Raw genomic sequence first — 20,251 nt, 5'->3', positions numbered from 1 at the left:
CAGGCAACCTTCCAGAGCACTGTTTCAACATGGTTCTATAGGACTAGATTTCTTATTCCCCCTCCATATACCTGTTTAATCAGTCATGCACTACTGAATAGCAAGTCTGTCTTTTGTGCTCTCTATAATTGCAAATCAATCATTACAGATGATTCTAAGCAAGAAAACAATACTAATAAGAGCACAAAAGTAATTGCTAATTAATTAAACTTGGAGCATTGATAGTCCAACTAGCCTAGCGCTCTGACAGGTAATCATTCTTGGACTGATTTAATAAACATGTTCATTCTGACGCTTCCTCCTTCCAATGGGTCTTAAAGCCATGCAGGTTTAAGTTTGCAGGTTTGTTTTATTTATTTCTTTTTTAGAACCTAAATGGGATGCAAGCATTCAATGTACAAGTCTGTCAAATATTTTACTTACAGCATTACATGACCAGCTTATCAGTGACTTGCACCAGGTATTCTTGGATATCATAGGGCTAAAGGGTAATCTGGCGTTGGCGATTCAGGACTTCACCATGATTGCGACAAATAAGATAAAAGATGCAATGAAGAATGTTTCCATATGATTTAAAGCACTGGCAATGAGTTCTTCAGATAATAATAATAATAATAATTCCCTGAACTGTTGAAACAAAGTAGCTGTAAAAATTTCCCTAGAATGGGGGGAAAGTGAACAGAGAGCCAGACCCAAAACCTTTTAGACAGAGCTCTCCATATCACAGAATTTGTTTCCAAAGGCCTTGCCAGAGTCGTTTCAGAACATCCAGTAGTCAAAAGATGAGAAGAAGCAGATTACATGTCTAAGAGGTCACACCACATATGGCACCTTGGACATACATTGCTTGCGCAGCAATGTGGGCTTTCAGAGAAAACCAGTAACATCAGTATTAAACAGAAAAAATACCAACGTTACTTACCACACTCTACCGTTGCTCACTCTGGTCACCATGATGCCAAAGGAGTTCTGTTTCTCATCCTCTTTGCAGCTTAAATTCGAGGCTGTGGATCCAGTGAAAGATCCATTTGTTCATGGGAGACCTCAAATCTTCTTTTTTTAGGATCAGTGATCTGCTCATATTTAAATAAAAGTGTTTGGCTTTTAAAAACTAATGCCTAATTCAAACATTTTCCAGCATTAACATGTAGTTCCCATGTAGAATATTCCCAGCCCTGTAGCTCACTACGCATTGCTTTTTGTGAAAATATATGCTAAATTAAAATTGAAAGGACTTCCCTTTTTCTTAAAGGGTACTGTGCTGCTGCTCTCACAGGTGCTCCTTCCTCTGAAATACCGTTCTTCCACAGCACCTTGAATTAGAGCATCAGGTAAAAGCACCTTAAAACTCCATTAAGTTGCTCCATTAGATTCCAGGTTTCTCAGACCAAATTTAAGGTGGCCTCTTGGCAACTTCAGCTGACCAAAGGGTACATGACTGCTGTTTTATATGTTACATTATATATATTTTGGAACACTGAATATGTTTGGAATGAGAAGTATGAAGTACAGAAATCCTGTCTCAGGCTGAGATGCACACAAATACACAGACTCCCCCGTCTGCATTTTCTGCAATAAACGCACTTGTACCTTTTGCTCAGGCAGATTCGTACTTGAGACTGAACTAAGCAGAAATTATGCAGATATTAGTCTGTATGGGCAGTTTTCCTAAAACACCAAGATGTTTGTTGTGTATTAGCCATTATTTTTATTTTACTGCCACTTTCACCCCCAAGCTTTTTGCTTCAAACCCCCATGTGTAAATGGAATGACTCACACAGAATGGAGCTGTATGTAAAGAAGCATGCTATATATCACATCCCTGTAAGACAAGTGATTTCTAATCTACCAATACAGGTTTTTATGCTTACGGATTTTTTTCCACACAGCGTGTCTGCTCCCACAAAGTCTCCCTGATCCTTTTTCTTGTTTTCAGTGCTGTCTTTTTTTATCTTAAGTATTGAAATCATATAAAATAAACAAACAGACTAAAAATCAGTCTTTGGAGGACAGAATAAAAGGGGTTTTTATCATCATAAATTTCTAGACATGTTATTTATTTCTTACATTAAAATAGATAACATTATTCATGCTATCTGTAGGAATGAAGAAATTACCATGGTTCACCTTTGGTTAATAGGAAAAATATAACAATAACATTGAGAGCAGTCAAAATATTGACTTTGCTAAGGACAAAAGAGGAATGCTTGTGGGTGTTACGTTTTCTTTTTCCTCTCTCTTCACTTCAGTGTCCGTGTTCTTGAAAAGTCTGAATCCACCAGAAAGGATGACGGAAAGGCTGCCATTGCTTAGTTCCTGAAGCTCCGTGGCATTTCCAATAGTCTCATCAAGCAGAGAGGAGCAGTTCCCACTCAGGGCTTTTGCTCTGGTCCTACAGCAGCAATGGGAAGGGCTTACCTGTCGTTTTGACTCCAGGTTGTCCTGATGCTAAAAGCCCAATGAGGATACAGCATATGATCGCCACCAGGCAGAAGATGACGATCAGGGTGATTTCCAGCCCACTGAACTTCCTCTTGCCCATCTAGACCCAGAGAAACACCATTGGTATAAGGAGAACAGAAGTAACAGCTTTGAAAACTTTGTAACTCACTCAACTACATTAATAAATTGGCAAAATTTATAAAGGATTCAAGTTTTAAACCATGTCCCCTAATTCTGTGGCTTAAATAAAACACTCCTTAAGGACTACGTGCAATAAATCTCAAATTCAGTATAATTCATGCAGCGCAGATTACTGCATCATTACACTAGTGGGCAATCACTGAGAAATGAAATTTCTGAGCAGAACAATTTTCTCCTGAGATTAACTATGGAGTTTCTTACACATAACTGAAATTCCTTAAATGGAAAAAAACCAGAATCCTCTTTTCTATTTTTTTTTTAAGTTTTCTTTCCTTCTTTGGAAGAATTACAAACTATATCCTGTTTTATAAGGAGGATGTTGAGTTGTTAAAAACGTATTTGAAAAAACCTCTAATGAGCTCCGATTACATGCATGCAACATGTGGGAAAGGCAAGACACAGGTAACAGGGAAAGTTACTTATCTGTAAAGTGGAAGAATATATCATGCCTATAAACCCATGGGATTCCACAGGGGCTGCAGTTCAGTGAAGGCAGAAGGAACTGCCATGCAAGGTACACTGGTTGCTGCTGAAATCACAACTGAAACAAGGGAGAGTATGTAGGTGGAGTCAGTGCCTTAAAAAGCTGTGTAAAACTCATGTTTTTCCCAGCATTGCTTTTTTTGTGAGGCACAGTGGAGCAATGCGTGCTGCGCCAAGGGGGCTGTGAGCTGCAGAGCCAGCTGCTCAGCCCTGTGTGAAGAACAACACCGTACCATTAACGTTGAACTGCGCACCAGCAATAAAACTAATTAAAACTAATCTCCAGCATCCAGATCGATATACATTGGCAGCAGCTACTGCATTTTACATTTGGTTAAGAACATTTAACCTTATAAAACAGCCTTAAATACAGAGAAACCAGTTCTTTTTCGCTAAAGCCTGAAAGCGTGTGAATACACGTGCATTGCACTGGCACACCAACACACTTTCGCAGGTTTGTATCGTGTTTACGTACCAAGGAGTTTGCAGCAGGAGGCTGCAGTAGCATCTTTTGTGAGAAGAGACCAGGGGTTGCCTCATGTCGGGCAGACCCCGTTCCAGCCGGCTCCAAAACAGACCTGCCGTTGGCCAAAGATGAGCCCACCAGGGGTGCTGGTGACATCTCTGTGAAAACATTTAAGAAAGGACAAAAAATGCTGGGCAGCAGCTGTGAGAGTGAGGTGTGAGGAAAAGACGTGAGAGAAACAACCCTGCCGACACTCATGTCAGTGAAGTATAACCTACTACCCTACCTGCACCCCTATTCATGCAAATCCCACAGCAACAGGAATGAATGAGGAGTAAAAGAAAGACTGGCCCAACAACAGTCCCCAGAAGGGTAAAGCTAGTACTTAGATAAATGAGTGCTATTCAGCACCATGACTAATAAAGAAGCTTTTATAAATAGCATAGTGCTATTCGTAGCCATTTTTAACATTATATTTATTGTTACTCCCTAGGGAATATTGCATTTAAAGTCTGCAACTATACTCTATATTGAAAAGCACACTTTTTAATGAGGAAACAATACTGCAGAGTTCCTCTCCTGAGTTCCCTTTAACATTGCCTGCATACATGTCAACAAGGAGCCTTAAAACATAAGTTGGATGCATGCAAAAGAATGGCATACCTTAAAGCCCCTCTACTTCCTTCATCTGCTACTGTTGATTGTAAAGCTCAGCATCAAAACTGATGCTTTATGTTTTGCTATTATCAGCTCATTGCACTGTTTGCTAACCCATCTAGCAATGGCAGGCACATACGCGATTGCAGGCTGGTTGCCTCCCCAGAGATGGAGGTGAAGCTGACTGGGCTGTTGTTCCCTGCTTCTTCCTTCTTGGCCTTTCTGCTGATAAGGGTGACATTTGCTTTTCTCCAGTCTTCAGGTACTTCTCCACAGCGAGAGCCCATTTTGTTGATTTTGTGATCCCCTCCTGTCACACCACCACAGGCCGCGGCCTGGTGACCCGGCCTGTCTGTCACTCCCTCACAGGGCTGATGGCTGCTCCCCTCCCTCCCCGCCACTCTCAGTTTAAAGCTGTCCTCTTGGCAAACCGCCCTGTGGCATGTCACCCCCAAACTCGAGGTGGTTAATGGTGGAACAGATCCAGGGGAGGCCCCCTCTAAAAAAGCTGCTGGGCTCCGACATGGCCCCTGGTCAGGCCGCTCCGAGCCCAGCTCAAGGACACCTCACCCTCCCTGCTCGGGGGGCAATAAGTCACAAAATGGCCCTGAATGAGGAAAAGACCTGTTAAAATAGTTGTAAGACCATCAAATTTACAGCAAAGAAGTGAATAGTAAGTTATTAATTTTAATATTTGTACAAATAAATTTAATGTTACTCTAAAAATAAGTGACAAAAGCATAAGAAAAACATGAAAGATTACCATGGAAGAGAGTTTATAGGGAAGGAGTTTCAGGAATAATTGTAAGATGACCTCTTAATAGGTAATTGGGTTTTGTCTTTTCCTCGTAAGAGATCTAATCTTAAATTAAATATTTATTTTCCAAAGCAAAGTTATGGAATAACTATATATGCTATCTCCCTACACAGTGACATCTAAACTTGAACTAGCCTTGAACATCTAGCTTGAACCTAGTGGTAAAGTTTGTATCGCCACGATGAAGGATTAAAATCCTGAAATGTTAAATAATCCCCTTAGATGCTTCTGTTTTACACGCGCATTCCTCACAAATCGTTGAAGATTCTGATCATACTAGTTTCAAGGTTTTCTCTCTAAACAGAAAAGCTAAAAGTTTTTTTTAAAAAAAAACAGCAGCTGATATTTTTGCAGTGATTTATAGGGGCAGTTGTATTAACACCCAACGCAGAGAAACCTCAGCCTTACTTTTGTGCAAAGATACTTTACTCTCTGTGCATCAACTGATTTTGCTTAACTCAATTGCTTTCTACTTGCTGAACATCTGGTGTGTTCCATAGAAGGTTACAACTCGTTTTAGTTCTTTCCAATGTCCAGATTAGAAAATGTGATCCTTTTCTTGGGCCCATTGGATCTTCCTCTGTGAGCTCCACGGGTACGCTTCTCCTTCCTTGAGCCCTAAGCGAGTTCAGAAACAGAAGCAGCAAACAATTAAAGGTACATGGTGCAGAGCATTTGCTGGGCTGCTGTTCTCTGTTGATAATGTTTATTTCTTGACATCATGGGTACAGCAAACACCACAAAAACACAAAAACCCAGGCCAGCTAGAGTAGCTGAAAATTATTAGAAGCAGCTCCAAAATCATCAGGTACAGTTTTCACACGTTCAAGAAAGACCCAGAGACACCTTCCCTCTACACCTTGAGGTGTTAACACCGTCATTCATTAACTGGAAGACTTATGTGTCTTGCAGCTCATTTGAGGTTCTTTAATACTGCTGTCACCGCAAGGCTCAGCACCATAAATTTTTGCATTGCTCTCTCCCATTAATATACATTGAGTTTTTTGCCTTGTTCTTCAGACGTGTTTGTGCTCTCCACATGACAAATCTCCCAGCACAAGTATATTACCTTGTGGCCACTTTATTTCCATTCTAAGATGATCTCTCATGCAATCTCCTCTCTGAGAAACATGAAAATCCAAAGAGCATTGTGTGGGTGTCCAACAACCCTTCCCCCCCAAGTATGAGCAAAGCAAAGCAGCCCTGGAGAACACTGCTATAGGCACATAAGGGAAAGAAAAGAAAGGCAGACTGGTCAGTATGGCATTAGTTTGTAAGTTTGCCATACTGGGGCCCATGTTTATTATAACTTTGCCTTATAGCAAAGCATTCCTCCTTTTCTACTTTTTTTAGTTCTCTGCTGGCACAAAGAACACAAAGAATTACAGAGTCTCCAAAGGAAAACTTGTTAATGCTACTTACATGAAAGAAGATGTCAACAGGATGCCAACCAATGTATATGTATAGGGCACTACCACAGTTTCTGGTGTTTATGGATAGTGACAGTTGAAAAGTAAGGTAAGGCACTTTGCAGTGCATGATGTAGAGTTTGTAATCACACCTCATCATTTTCATAGTTTAAAATTTGTATCTCTGCAAGAAGCAAAACTGGCCATGGAGTGTGTTGATAAAAGTTGTCTTGCTCTGAGGAAGATGAACAGTTACGACAGGTGCGTTGGTGGCTCGCTTAAGGAGCCAAGGTTGGTACACTGCCAGCAGAAGAAAGAAGTGTCTGCAACATCCTTGGGTGAGCAGGAAAGCCATGGGTTACACTAGGACCAAGATGAGTTGGCAATTATTGTCATAGTGACCAGCATAGAGGAAGAACCCTAAGGAATCCATGTTAAATTACCAAAACAACAGCACCAACTCTGTGAACTTAGTTATCCTTATAGTTAATACTGCTTCTTTATCAATACTTCCTTAAAAACGTTCTTCAATCTTCTATTAACTCTACAGATTTAACAATACGTTGTTCACATTCACAGAAAACTTTGCTCCAAGGAAGTAATAGCTTTACTACTGCTGTAACCTTGTCGTGGAAACACTCTTGCTACGATCCATAAATTACTTTTAAACATAAGCACCGAGATCCCTTTAGAAAGTGGAGGATATTACCGTATCCTTTGCTTTTGGCATTACTCAAAAAGCTTGCTTTTTAGCTAGATACCACACTGTTACCAATGAACTATGCTAATATCTGAAGAGACATGTTTCTGTAAAATGGTCCTAGAATGTTGCCTAAATTCCTTAAGGGTTATATTTCAGGGTATGTATGACTATATATTCATTTTTTCCTTTGAACCGCTATTGGTTTTCAGCAAAACTTCCAAAATATCCTAGAAACCCTTCAGGTTACAGTGATTTTTTTAAAAAAATCATAATACTTAAAAATTAGTAAATCACCATTTAAATTAGCCTATTTATATCTTTATCAAAATGAAACACTGATGAAATTTTCTTTCATTCAATTCACACTGAAACTGAGAGTAAGCCAGTGAGACTTAACCCTTGAACCAAGGCTTGAACAGAAATCCTCAGATATCACCCTTCCCAACTTTAACGCAAAAAACATAAAGGAGATTTAAAGCACGTATTTATGGGAATGAAGGCTCTTACATAACATCAGCACTGCACTTGCTCCGAAAGGACGGTGGCTAGGAAAAAGAAACTCCTATGTAACCTTTGATTAAGCTGCAAGTTTTGCACAAGCAGTGTAAAATCAACTGACTTTTGAAAGAAAAGTTATCATCAGCATATTTGCCCAGTGGCATTGGCTATTTCAAACATGCTTCACTGCACAAGTACATTTTCTGTATTTGTCTGCTATTTCTGTACTTTCAGATCTGTTAGTTTTATTTTCATGGATTGGATCCACAACATCAGTGTCTCCTCATTATTACTGAAAGGAGGATGAAGGGCATGCCAACACTTCTAGCTATGCAATGTTGTCTGTGGGGGCCATGTCCTGCTTTGGGCCTCGGTGGAAACAGTCACAAAAAAATGAGATCCTATCTTGATTCAGTACAAACATATTCCAGTCCTCACTTGAAAAAAATATTATTTCATTGGGGTTTGTGTGTTATGCAGAATAAGATTGCAATTGCATTCTTTTTTGCTTTTGCGTTGCCAAGCACACCACATTCTCCTTTTTAAGTCACACTTTCAAGTCCATGGATAGATAGAAGAAAAAAGTTGCAATATTTCAAACTGAAACTCCTGTGACAGCAAACCATAGGTTGTTTTATTCAGTTCTTGTGATTTTTAAGATACCACTTGGTATAGAAACTACAGCCACTGGTTCTGCCTATACATGTTAGCAACACAGAAATACAACAATTTTATGTCTTGACCTATTAGCAGTGTCCCAGGAAGATAAACGCAAAAGCCTTCAACGCTTCCTGTCTTTCTTCACTGCGGACAGCATCTTGAGGAAAACATAACTGGTGATTAGCGTGGTTCAAAGACGGCGATCTGTTAATTCCTGTGCCGTAAACTTAAAATCCCCAGACCCAAATTTTCAACTTCAAGTACATATGAAAGGCAGAATGCATGAGTAAAATACAAGAGGACATGTGATAGAGAAACAAATAGGATTGAAGGGAAATCCTAATTACATGGAGAAACAACAGAGGACACAGTATACCATCATTCTAAGTAGAGGCTTGCTGTATATGGTAGAGTTTTCGTACCTTTACTATAAACACAGGAGAGCTTTAAATGAGAAGAATCCATAATATAGCCAAATAAGAATGAATTACTGCACAACCTTCCCATTCTCTAATGAGGATTCAAATTTTGATTTGGATCACAAATATATAAAAAATTTTATTAAGTTAATCTCCCATAACCTTTCAAATCAATTAAAATACTGGGGTAGGAGAATATTTTCATTGACGGCAAATACCCAGAGGGATTTACTCAACCAGATGTGATTGTCAAAATGTGGACTGAGGTTTAAAGAGAGTCTGAAGACAGTTTTATTGTTTATACCGAAAAAGCCCCATCCCTGTAACTTTCCTGGTGATCACCCAGGAGTGAACACATCTGGCTTTTGGTGGTGTTTGTTTCATTTTGTTAAAATACGTTCCTAGAATGCCAGAATTCTTTCCCATACTACAGCAGTCTTCATGTATTACCTAGGGGACAGCACTGAAATCACCAGCACTGTCAATATTCTTCACATCACAGTGAAGGTCATGCTGGAACAGTTCATAACTCGTGGCTGCCACAACAATCTTCAGTTGCTGCAGCTGCCTCCATGTTGAAGGGTGGGCATTGCTAGCTGACTCAGCAAGGATCACCACAGGGAGGACCTGATCACACATTTCCATCACCCAGTAGTGGAAACAGGTCACTGGAAGGAAAAAAAATAGGCCATTGAATGCTGTTCCTCAAAACTGTAGCACATGGGTAATAATCGAGAAACATTCATGCAGCTGTATTCTAAACATCCACAGAAATCTTCTAATTTAAGACGTCAAAAAGCTACAGTGCGACACATGTAGAGAACTCAAAGTGGTATATCAACATCTAGGTTCTACAGCAGGAAGAAATGTGTTGGGTTGAATGGCCCCTGTGAGCCTACTGAGCACCTGAGTGCCTTCCCCTTTAGTACCTTCTTGTTTCAGTAGAAACCTGGAGCTCAAGAACCTCATGCCTGGCCACCTGTTGGTCAAGAGACAACGTGGAGCATGCCCATTTGGTGGGTGTTTATATGCATGCTGATTGGCTGGCCAGGCAAACTGTGCAAGCTGATTGGCTAGGAACTATGCATGTTTCAATGTGCTGGTGACCTGTAGCTTCTGCAGAGCAGAAGCTCAGACACAAGGTCTGGGGGTTTTGGTTGTTATCAAGCCAACCTTGTGGGTTTGGGGAACCATATAGCCAGGTACACCAGCTTTGCTCACCCAAGAAGAGGCAGATGCATATCCAGCACCTACAGAGGTTTAAGCATATCCACATGTTTTGCTATCAGAAGCAACGGGGAAAAAGATTTTAAGATGCTTTCCAACCCCCTAAGGGATGTGGGTTGCCATGAAATAAGGTGAAATAAGCAATGAGGATAAACAAAACTTGTGTTGTACATATTGTGAAAGAAAGCTTTAAAAAAAGAAAAAAAAAGTCAATTATGCTACGTATCTTTCACTTCTAAAGTATATTGCTTAAACAAGAAAAAGGAGCAAGGACAGGGAAATATTTAATGTTTCATCTGACCTAGTTATTTTCTGACTTGATGTTTGAGAAGACTATTGTGAGGAAAAATTATCCCGTTCACTTGCAATTCCTGACTTGTTTCATCACTTGTTTCATCCAGGATTGCAAGTCAGGAACCAGAAGCTGCAGCCTCTGGCGGCTGGCAATATAATCACAAATGGGATTATTTGTTAGGCACTCCGGTGACCTGTGCTTACACATCCCCTCTTCCTGGAAAGGTGACAAGGTAAGCGGTTCCTGTCACCTGTGCTGCCACTAGTCCATGGTGCCCTTGCTTATGCATGGTGCTCCTGATACTGCATGAGGCTTCTTGATTTTCAGAGCCGCTGTCACTCCTTTCTGTGGTCAAGGGCTTACCGCTGCATCTTGGTCTTTACAGAAACAACCCAGTGTCGGAAACATTCTGGTCTGATGCTAGACTAAAGGAAACACGTCACTAACCTCCTCCTTGTCATCGTCCCTACCTCTTGCACAAAGAGGGCTTAGCCTTGTCTTCAGATTTGCTGTTTGCTCCAGGTAAGGATTTAGACATTTCTCGTACCTCCAGCTCCCACTGTACTGGAGCTTTCAGGTATCCAACGGCTTTCAGAAAGCTGCTTTTCACACACCCAGGGAGCAGCCACGCTTTGTAGTATCACATTTGCAGGCACAGCTCTTGCTCTGGAGTTGAGTGACCTGGCCCTGAACTGGTGACATTGACGGATCTTTTCTTTTTCTTTAGTTGCTGCTTTCTTGTCCTTTTCTTCTTTCCATGGTAAAAGGGGCAAGTGAAAAATTGGCTTCCTCAGGGTGCAGTGAAATCAGCACATCGAATTTACTGGTGGCTTGCTCAGCTGAAGCCCCCTCAATGTGCGTGGTGCTGGAAGAAAAGAGTGCTTGTAGCCTGTCCTGCTGGGACCCCTACCGAAATGCTGTGGGTGCTGGCGGAAACTGCACAACCAAATCAATTCAAAAGGAAATTATAACACTTTAAAACATGTGAATACTCAATTGTTTGTCTTGAAACTACTTTAATGAAACAAACTAAGAAAAAAACCAAATTCATTATTGCTATTTTGCAGGAGCCCAACAGGCTGAGATTTGGCGTCTGCACGTGCCAGAATGCACAGCAGAGGGACCAGATGCCCGAACCCTGCTCTGAGAAGGCTGGTTTGAAAGCGCAGGGACAGTTCAGGTGCTGTTTCCACCTTCAGCCTGTGCGACCACTGCCCAAAAGGCATCAGTTAGCACCAAATGAAAATGATGTTGTAGGCACTTGGACAGGAGGAATTTGACCCAGGCCAACTACTCTAGTCGCGTAAAGAAAGAACCAGAACAACTTTTTGACTCATCCTAAACTAAATTTAAACTCCAAAAAGGTGTTAAAAGGCCTAATTAACATGAATATTGCTCTAAAAGTGGAAAGCATTATGTAATTGAAAATTATTTTCAGACAGTGAACTGTTGGTTCCTAACATGTAATTCTTCCTGTCTGAAGACTAACACAGACAGTTTTTCTAATTTTCTAAAGTAAATCCTACCCCAAAAGTGAAAGTAAAAGCTGGTGAAATGCACTGTCGGAGAGGAGAGAGAGCACGCCCGATCCATAATTTCATTAATAATTTATAATTTGGATCCATGTCTTCATATACTTATATAAATAAAGTTGTTAGGTTTTTTAATACATAGCTCACATATAAAAATGAGTGACTTTTGAGAGGTGACTAACTTTTTATTTAATTGAAAACTGCTTCAGTGCTGCTGAAATGGTCTGGGGTTTGTGTGGTTTCTTTTCCTGAAACATCACGTGATCTTTACGTCTTTTTTTCAGTTTAGTTTCAAAAGTCCATCAATTAATAAGTCCAAGAGTTATCCAGCGATACTAGTGGAGATTCTCATGGAGCAAGAGACTACTGACTCATAATCTTGGCCTCGCAGTAACGGCCTTGATTTCGTTATTTTGTAATCTTGTACTAATTTTACGATTTGAAAATCAATATAAAACTGTAAACATAAACATGACTCATTTTATAGGCATAGTCTCCAAAAGATGCTTACCCAGTATTTTTAAATGCTTGCTATTTTATGCTTCTATTTCCTGGAGATGCTTAGAGAAATAATTAGGACGAGGAAGACACAAAGTTACTAGTTTTATTAATAATGCAAGAAATTGTGACATCCAACAACCTCTACACAGTTACTTAAAGCATCCAAACGCTCCAAAAGTACTCTATAGGTTTTACATGAATATTATTTTCTTGAAAGCTTTAATATTCTGAATTTTCAGCCAATCAAGTTCTCTCAAATTATTACTATATACTCCGATAAAAGACTAACAAATGTGTAAACTTTTAATGAACTGAAGGGGTTTTTTTAATCTCTATTTTGTATATGCCTATGCATTTTTCTGTTGAATCCATGCTTTGTGTTACAGTATATTCTTTATTCTAGTCACTGAACTATAACCTTCATGATCAATACAGCCTCGCTCTTTTAGTTGCTCTGACTGCTTAGTTACCCTCATTGGAAATTCTCATCACGCACAAATCCACATCATCTACTGAGTTTTTTCCAACCCTTCAGATGGGAAATTCTATTGAATAATACTAGATACTATTACAAAAGAGACAAAAACAACTGAAACCTGACCTTAAGGATCACACGCTTGTAAAAGACAGCTAGTAATTTTGAGTGTCTTTTGCCTACATGACTTTGTGAATTTTTACTTTTTCATCAGTAACATGCATGACCTGGCACAACATGACAAAATGGTAAGCAAGTCCACAAGGAAATAATTTCAATGATTTTCCTGAATGTTGCAAACTCTTTTACTGGCTGTAAAGAAACTTGTTTCTCTGAAAGGATTCTTCTTGCATACCATTTCTATGAATTGCTATGTAGTAGTCAGACCTCACTTTGCTGGGGCCCTGTGTGTCCGCAGGGATGTGCCCACACAAAATCATGTGAGGAACCATGCCCTAGAAAAGCAATAATCTAAAGTGTCTTTCTGCTTGTAACCCTGACGTTAAGTGGTTATTGTTTCTCAAATAAACACAAAAAGAGGAAATACATCACATCTTTGTTCCTCCTTTTAAGGACTATTCTGCAATCTGCAGCTCAAATTCACTTGTTACAAATATTTAAAATAAAACACGATTAACCTTAATACCTTCTAGCCTAATTTCATTCAGTGTTTACTGATGATGCAAGCTGACATTCACAGTAGCTGAGGACTAAGTTTAGGCTCCAAACACGCATGTTGCATGCAGTTTTATCAGTATTCCCTGCAGACTTGTGTTTGCCTTGTCTTAGAGGGATGGAATATGTTCGGTCTGGCTAAGATGTACATGCAGTTTCTACAATACTGGACGAAAGAAGTTCATCTGTGGCAGCACCTCCAGGCTACGGTGCAGAGCTGTACGTGTGGTGCTGCTGATGCCTGCCAGACATGCTCCTCCATCCCCCGGCACTGCAGGTGCCTGTGCTGGCCCTAGCCCCAGCCCTAACCTTAGCCCTTCTCTTTGGCAGCGAGAGAACATACTGTTGCTTCGCAGATACATCCCATCGGGTATCTCAGATATGGGAAAGCTCATGCAGAAGTGTTGGTCCAAATACGAATTTCACCCGAGGTAGGAGGGAATCATTTTCACATGGATTTAATTTTAGGCTAAAGAAAAGGGATTTTTCACCTCCTACTATTGCACTTGAACACAAAGCAGATGTTATTTCAAATCCTTAAAGACAGGCTAAGTTATTATTCAGATCCAAAACATTCATCCTTTTTTAATTTCTTCTCACTCCAGCTGGCAGCACGCTGCTTTGAATCAAAACCCCCATCCTCTTTCTCACCGTCCTTATCAGTGGACGTTTCCCAGCATTTCTGCAGAGCCACCATGGCCACAGTGTCACCGGTCCCCACTTGAGCTTCTTCCTCCTGGCTCCCTGTTTCTGTACCTCCCCTCTTTGGCTGCACTCAGGCCCACAGTATTTCTGAGCTTGGCTCTCGGAGACCAGTGTGTTCCCTTTAGATGTGACTAATTCCCGGCTTTTATGTTATGCTTTCCATACACTGGTTAACAGAGAGGGAGACATGCAAAAGCTACAGGGTTTTTCCAAGTGACTGATGTAGACTGAGACCTAAATCTCCAAAATTCAAGTACCACACCCCAGCTTGGGCCAAGCTGCTGTCTTACTGTTTTCCTTCTTGCAAAACATCTTTATTCCTGTTTGCAGACTTAAAGCAAAGTGATGAGCTATTGACTACAAGAAAGCCAATGGCTGGGATAGTAAATAAATCTTCCATGCCATACTGCTGCCTCTGAAATGAGAAACTAAAGATGACACATCTCTCATTACTTTGTGTTGTTTCTTATATAATTTATGAATCTACGTTGCATGTGTTTTGAGTCGTAAATGTGATCTGCATCTCTATTTGACATAAGGCATGCAAAGGACAGTTCCAAATAACGCTGTTAGTCGTTTATGTGCAGAGTTACAGTAAATAACATTTAATGTGAAATATGTAGTGTCATAATAAACACGACAGCGGGCTAAAGTTACTTGTACTGAGGATGGTGAGACTACTGGCAATGAGGTGCACTGATAAGGAACTACATCAAGGACTGGTGACCAGGGTTCATGGGTTCTTTGCAGACTCACAACTTTTTGCTATTGCTAAAAATACACTTAGCATAAAACACTACAATAAAATTGTTTTGATACTTCTGTTACAATCAATTCTAAGAGCTTTGTCTGGATAAAATAATATATGGTCTTCACCCTATTAAAGCTACTCAGAAGCAGCTCCAGGTAATCCAAGCCAATTAATCCAATGAAAATGTGGACATATCTCGTACATTGGTAAATAAGAACACAATGTGTCCATTCAGGGCAATTTTTCACTAGATTTAGAGATTGATCTCACCATTCTCTCTAACTGCCTCCTTAAACCCAAGCAGGAGCACTAAGCAAGAGCCTGATCTTTTCTTTTAAGGTGTACTCGTGTACCGAGGGATGTGGGACACCAACCACTGCAGGATGAAATGCTCTCTCTGTAAGGCCTCCAGCATAGCAAAGAGCCTCATCAGGTTCCTGAACTGTAGAAGCCACAGCAATCAATTTTCACTCTTAAACCAGAACTAAAATGCTACTCTCTAATTTCTGTAAAACACTGGAGGTAAATTCTGCTTTAATTTACTATCACATGAATCTATAGACACGCAAGGGCTGGTCCTGCAGTTTCTGATCTTTCCTAACGTCCTTTGGGAATCTTCTCGTTATAGATAGAGCTGTGCCAGTGCCCAGCAATGGTACTATTTATTTCCCAAGCCGCACAAGATGTGCTTAAAAGGTCAGCTGAAAGTGAAAATACCTGTATGTGACTTCTCCCGTGCCGCTTACAATATTTATCAGTACTCGATAAAGGTATTGCCCAGATCTTCCCCGGTGCTAACCTTTCAGCTAGTGCACAACAAGTCTAGGGTTTGTGTATTTTGCGATTCCGTTGCAAACATTTAGCTCAGTCTATAATATATTATAAATATTTCTCTACTCAGACAGCAGCACTATATATTTCCACCCTGCCTCCATGGTACAGAGATAAGCATTCTACAGAGAGGTAAACTACAAACGCAATATTAAAGGATTTATCTAAATCCACACAGCAAATCAGTATCAAGGGCTGAGAGGAAGGCAGGAGGTCCCAGGTGCCAGCTCCTCGCTTACTTGACCAGCTCAATAGCAAGCACTCGTTTATCCTTTCTTATGTAATTACAAGAAAAAAAAAAAACATTGCAGCAATATTTGATCTTTTCTACACTTGCTATTCTGGCAACAGTATCTACCAGGAAAGGAATATGGTCTTCCGCAAGTAACATCTCTCCTTAATACACCCAGCCCCAGTCATACACATTTCAGCCATAATACGAGACCAAATTAGATATAACTTTTGACCATGGTTTTCAAAACTGACTAATGACTTGTGATGATATGTCACATTTCATAAGATCTTTAGAAGATGGATAAACAGAAATGTCACCACCCCCCAAGTAGTTATATTAATGGTTATATCACACAATGTCTGATTCAAATGTTCTCCTAAATGTTATAGAGCTAGAAGGTTATATCAAGATTTGAGAGGTACCAAACTTACTGGGTACCAGCTGCGTAGCTCTAGAGTTCAGGACTTCTTCAATATTTGGGTTTTCTCTACTTATTACAAAGAGTTGCAAAGTTAAGAACTGGAAACTAGTCCAAAATACAAGCAGCTTTTCATCTGGAAGGTTTCAGGACTGCAGCTTTTTTTCAAACATCTATTTATCTCCAGTGGTACATTTCCCTGTTTGGGTTCTCTACGCCCAGCCCACCACGGCACCAGGAAACTTGGAAAACATTTTGCAGTAATTTGAAGTTTTTCTTGTTCCCTGCTTTAGCTGTGAAAGGAAACAGGCAAATGTAAAGAGATCCACCCACTCCAAGCACGTTAATTATAGGTACTGAAAATCAGCCAATAATGAAGGTGAGAGAGAAATTCAGTGCTCTAACAGCTTAACAATGTTCATTCTTTTAACGTTTACCCACACCTGCAGGTGTGTACAGCACATGCTTTTTCTTCGCGGTGGCTAATTTGAGCATACTAAGACCATGACTTCGCCAGCGAGTGTTCATTTATATATGTGTATTATGTTGCCATACCTGTTCTATGAACATATACAGAATTTCAACCTGTGTTTTATGTTCCGTGCACAAACAAACAGATGCATCGTATGCACTCCTTCAAGGACCATTATATTATTCAGGACTATAAATGCTGCACAAAACCTAAAAAAAATTAGGTCATTGAGACCATTCTCCTCATATTGCAGTGAAATTCTTCCCATGGAAAAAAAAAAATAATCTGTAAGAGAGTCAAACTTAAATTAATATTTTACATTAATATTAAATAATATTTTCTTCTAAATTAATACTATTTTTAGAAAGCTTCTCTATGCTTCAAAAAGGAGTTTTCTTAAGATGAAAAATGTGTTTTCTTAAGATTAAAACAATGTTGAAAAGATTTTGGTCTGCAGCAACATTCAAGGAGTCACATTTTTTTCAGCTACAAAATAATCACAAAAAAATCAGATTGATGATTTTGTTTTCCAGTTAAAACCAGACATTTTTCAGTGGAAGATTTGTGAAGATGAAAAATTTTCAGCAAATAAATCACTTTCTTACCTGTTCAGAACTTTATTGCTTTCCATCAGGGCCTAACACTGTCACCTGAATATCCACAGTTGTCGGTGATTTATTACCATAGCTCAGTATTTTGATAAGTTAGTAATTATTTTGATAATAATCATTTAACTTCTTGTTTGCTTAAATTTTCCATAATTCTTAAAATCCCTTCACTACATAAAGAAATACTAGTAACATACTTTTTCAATTTATTTTTTTTAATATATATATATATGCGCAAAGTTCCATTAAATAGAGTATCTGGACATCTAATAACACACATTATACTCATAATATTTTTATGAGGTAGGAATTTCTTGCTGTCTTCCCTATGGAGATAGGAAATTGGGAACAGAAACTCAGTTCCAGTTAAATTCTATTTGACTATCTAAATGTTTAGATACGTCACAATCACCCAAAGCTCCAGGTGAGATTAATGGGTAAAACCTCTCCCGGGGGGTGTTTTGCTCTGCTTAAGACATGAACCTCTTAAGATCACTTTCCTTTCCCATATGCTGCTTGGGGAGCAAATGGCATCTCATTAAAGTAAGATGAGTCTGTACTAAAATGATTTACAGATGGAAGAGGAGGAAAAACAAAGACTTTGTCAGAGGCAAAATTGGTAGGTGTCTCTCATATTCCAGACAAGACCTTGGTGGTCAGTACCTGCTTATTTGTTAATAAAATGTACTGTGTAAGGGCTTCGTAGTTATTACTACTGTGAAAATAAGTTTTAAAGCTCAGAGGATACTATTTTCTTTTCTAGGGTTTTACCGTGTCTTTAGCAATAAAGCAGTGATATTTCAAATCCCTGTTTGGAAACGCATTTATCACCTCCTTACCCATAAGCTATAGGTCGCTGCTTGTCTTTGAGTTGAGCTTTGCTGATTCAGGATGGCATTTCGAACCAAAGGCTGCTGTTCTCCAGGGTTACACACCTTCTGTAAACATGACCTCCATGGACAGGGAGCGCAAAATTTGGGGAGAGGCTGAACAGCAAGGGAGTGCCTCACGGCTCGGGAGAGATACCACGAAAGAATAAGCAGATGTTCCCATCTAAATGCCGGCAATAGTCATAATGAGAGTATCTTTGTGCTCTGTCCTGGCCATAAAACCGCCACAGCTTCCCTGACGGCTGCTGTCTCTGCTCATTGCCTCCCTCTATAACCATCACAACGGCAGCTTTGCGAGCTCAGCCACTGCATCCGAACAGCCACAGCTAACGTTATACCATCTTTTTATTTTATATTTTTTTTTTGGTTCTTTTTTGTTAACATCAGTATTGAGCTCCAAAGCTGCTAAGTCATTAAGTGCTTTACGACAGATAATTATTCTTAGGAACCGGCCTTTGAGCCACCTTGTTTTCACATGAATTGTAGGAGCCTAATTCCTAGCGTATACTAGTAAATTCATAGTATATTCTAGTAGAGTGCCACTGTCCTTTTCTCTTAACAATTAGTTTAAGGATTGGTTTAAGCAGGATTTGGTAAAGGGAGATTTTCTTAGGGAATACACGTTTGTCTGGTTTGGCCTTTTTTTCAACACACAAGGACAGGAGCGGGTTTTAGGTGGGTGTAGAAGTTCATGTAGGAGTTGCCCTTGTCCTTATGAGTTAACAGCCCGTCCACGGGCCAGGGGATATAGGCATCACCAAAGATCATCACAGAGCAATGGCTTCAGCTCTTTGCATTCCCATAGGGAAAAAAAAATCACCAGCTGGGTGAAAAGGGAAAAGATTGCCACATGCAAGGTCAAGCTCCCCACCTGCACTGAGTAGCCCACACACTTTTCTGGGCTGATGCCAGCTCACACTAGCTGAGAAGCTGGGTTTATCCGTCTTCATTTTTAAACTTATTTAACAAAATACTAATGGCTGCATGGAAAGCCCTCCAGAGAAATGGCTACCAGCGGGTACCAAACATCTTCGAAGCATCTCCCCAGTGCAGGGGTACGAGCACTGCCATGCCGAGAGCAACAGAGCTGCAATGGTTTACACCAGCAGAGCCTCAGGCACCTACGTGCTTTAGGTCATTTGGATGTCTAGCTATAGCAACAACATGACTCTGTATCTCTGATTCCTCAAACCACAGTGTTCCTTTCCTAAATATGAAGTGGCATGGCAAAATTCAACTATATAGAAGGCAGGGTTAGTTTGTTATTTCTTTAAAGCAATAGTGCAAGGAGCCTGGGTTCATTATAGATTAAATTCACCCTGCACAGAGGAGATTGCTACAGAGTATGAGGAGATTTGCAAACTTCATCATTCCTTTACTGGCACCAGTTTGCAGGCTTCTTGTGTGAATGGCTGCTTCCCTGAGGATATGGACATCTAGGCATCTTCTTTAACAAGTGACATCAGAAAAAACTTATTTCCCCAAGTCTCCAGATGCTCAGAAAGCAGCAGCCCTCTGAGCTTTGCGATACACTGCGCTTAAATTCTGATGCTTCTCGCTGAAAAAAAGTTGCCATTTGAAGACGATGTTCCTGTGCGTGCCCCAGAGACACTGTGTTCAAGTGGTTAGCCTGACATTAGGCCTGCATGAGTTAATTAAAAAATAATTGGGTTTTGTTTTTTTTCTCCCCTTCCGATTGTCTTCATTCAGGCAAATATGCTGAAATCACAAAAACAGCAAAGGGATTGCTTTAACTAGAAGATGGTATATGAATTCAGCATATTTTCTGCATAAAAATATGGCATTTGTATGGAAGTGACCTATTTTCTGAACAGGCAGCTATATATCACTGCAAGTTTCACTGTAACATTTATGCAAAAG

Source organism: Larus michahellis, chromosome 6 (assembly GCF_964199755.1).
Source record: "Larus michahellis chromosome 6, bLarMic1.1, whole genome shotgun sequence".
In the NCBI taxonomy this organism is placed as follows: Eukaryota; Metazoa; Chordata; class Aves; order Charadriiformes; family Laridae; genus Larus; species Larus michahellis.
The sequence above is the reverse complement of the archived record's forward strand: the minus strand, read 5'-3'. Positions refer to the sequence as shown.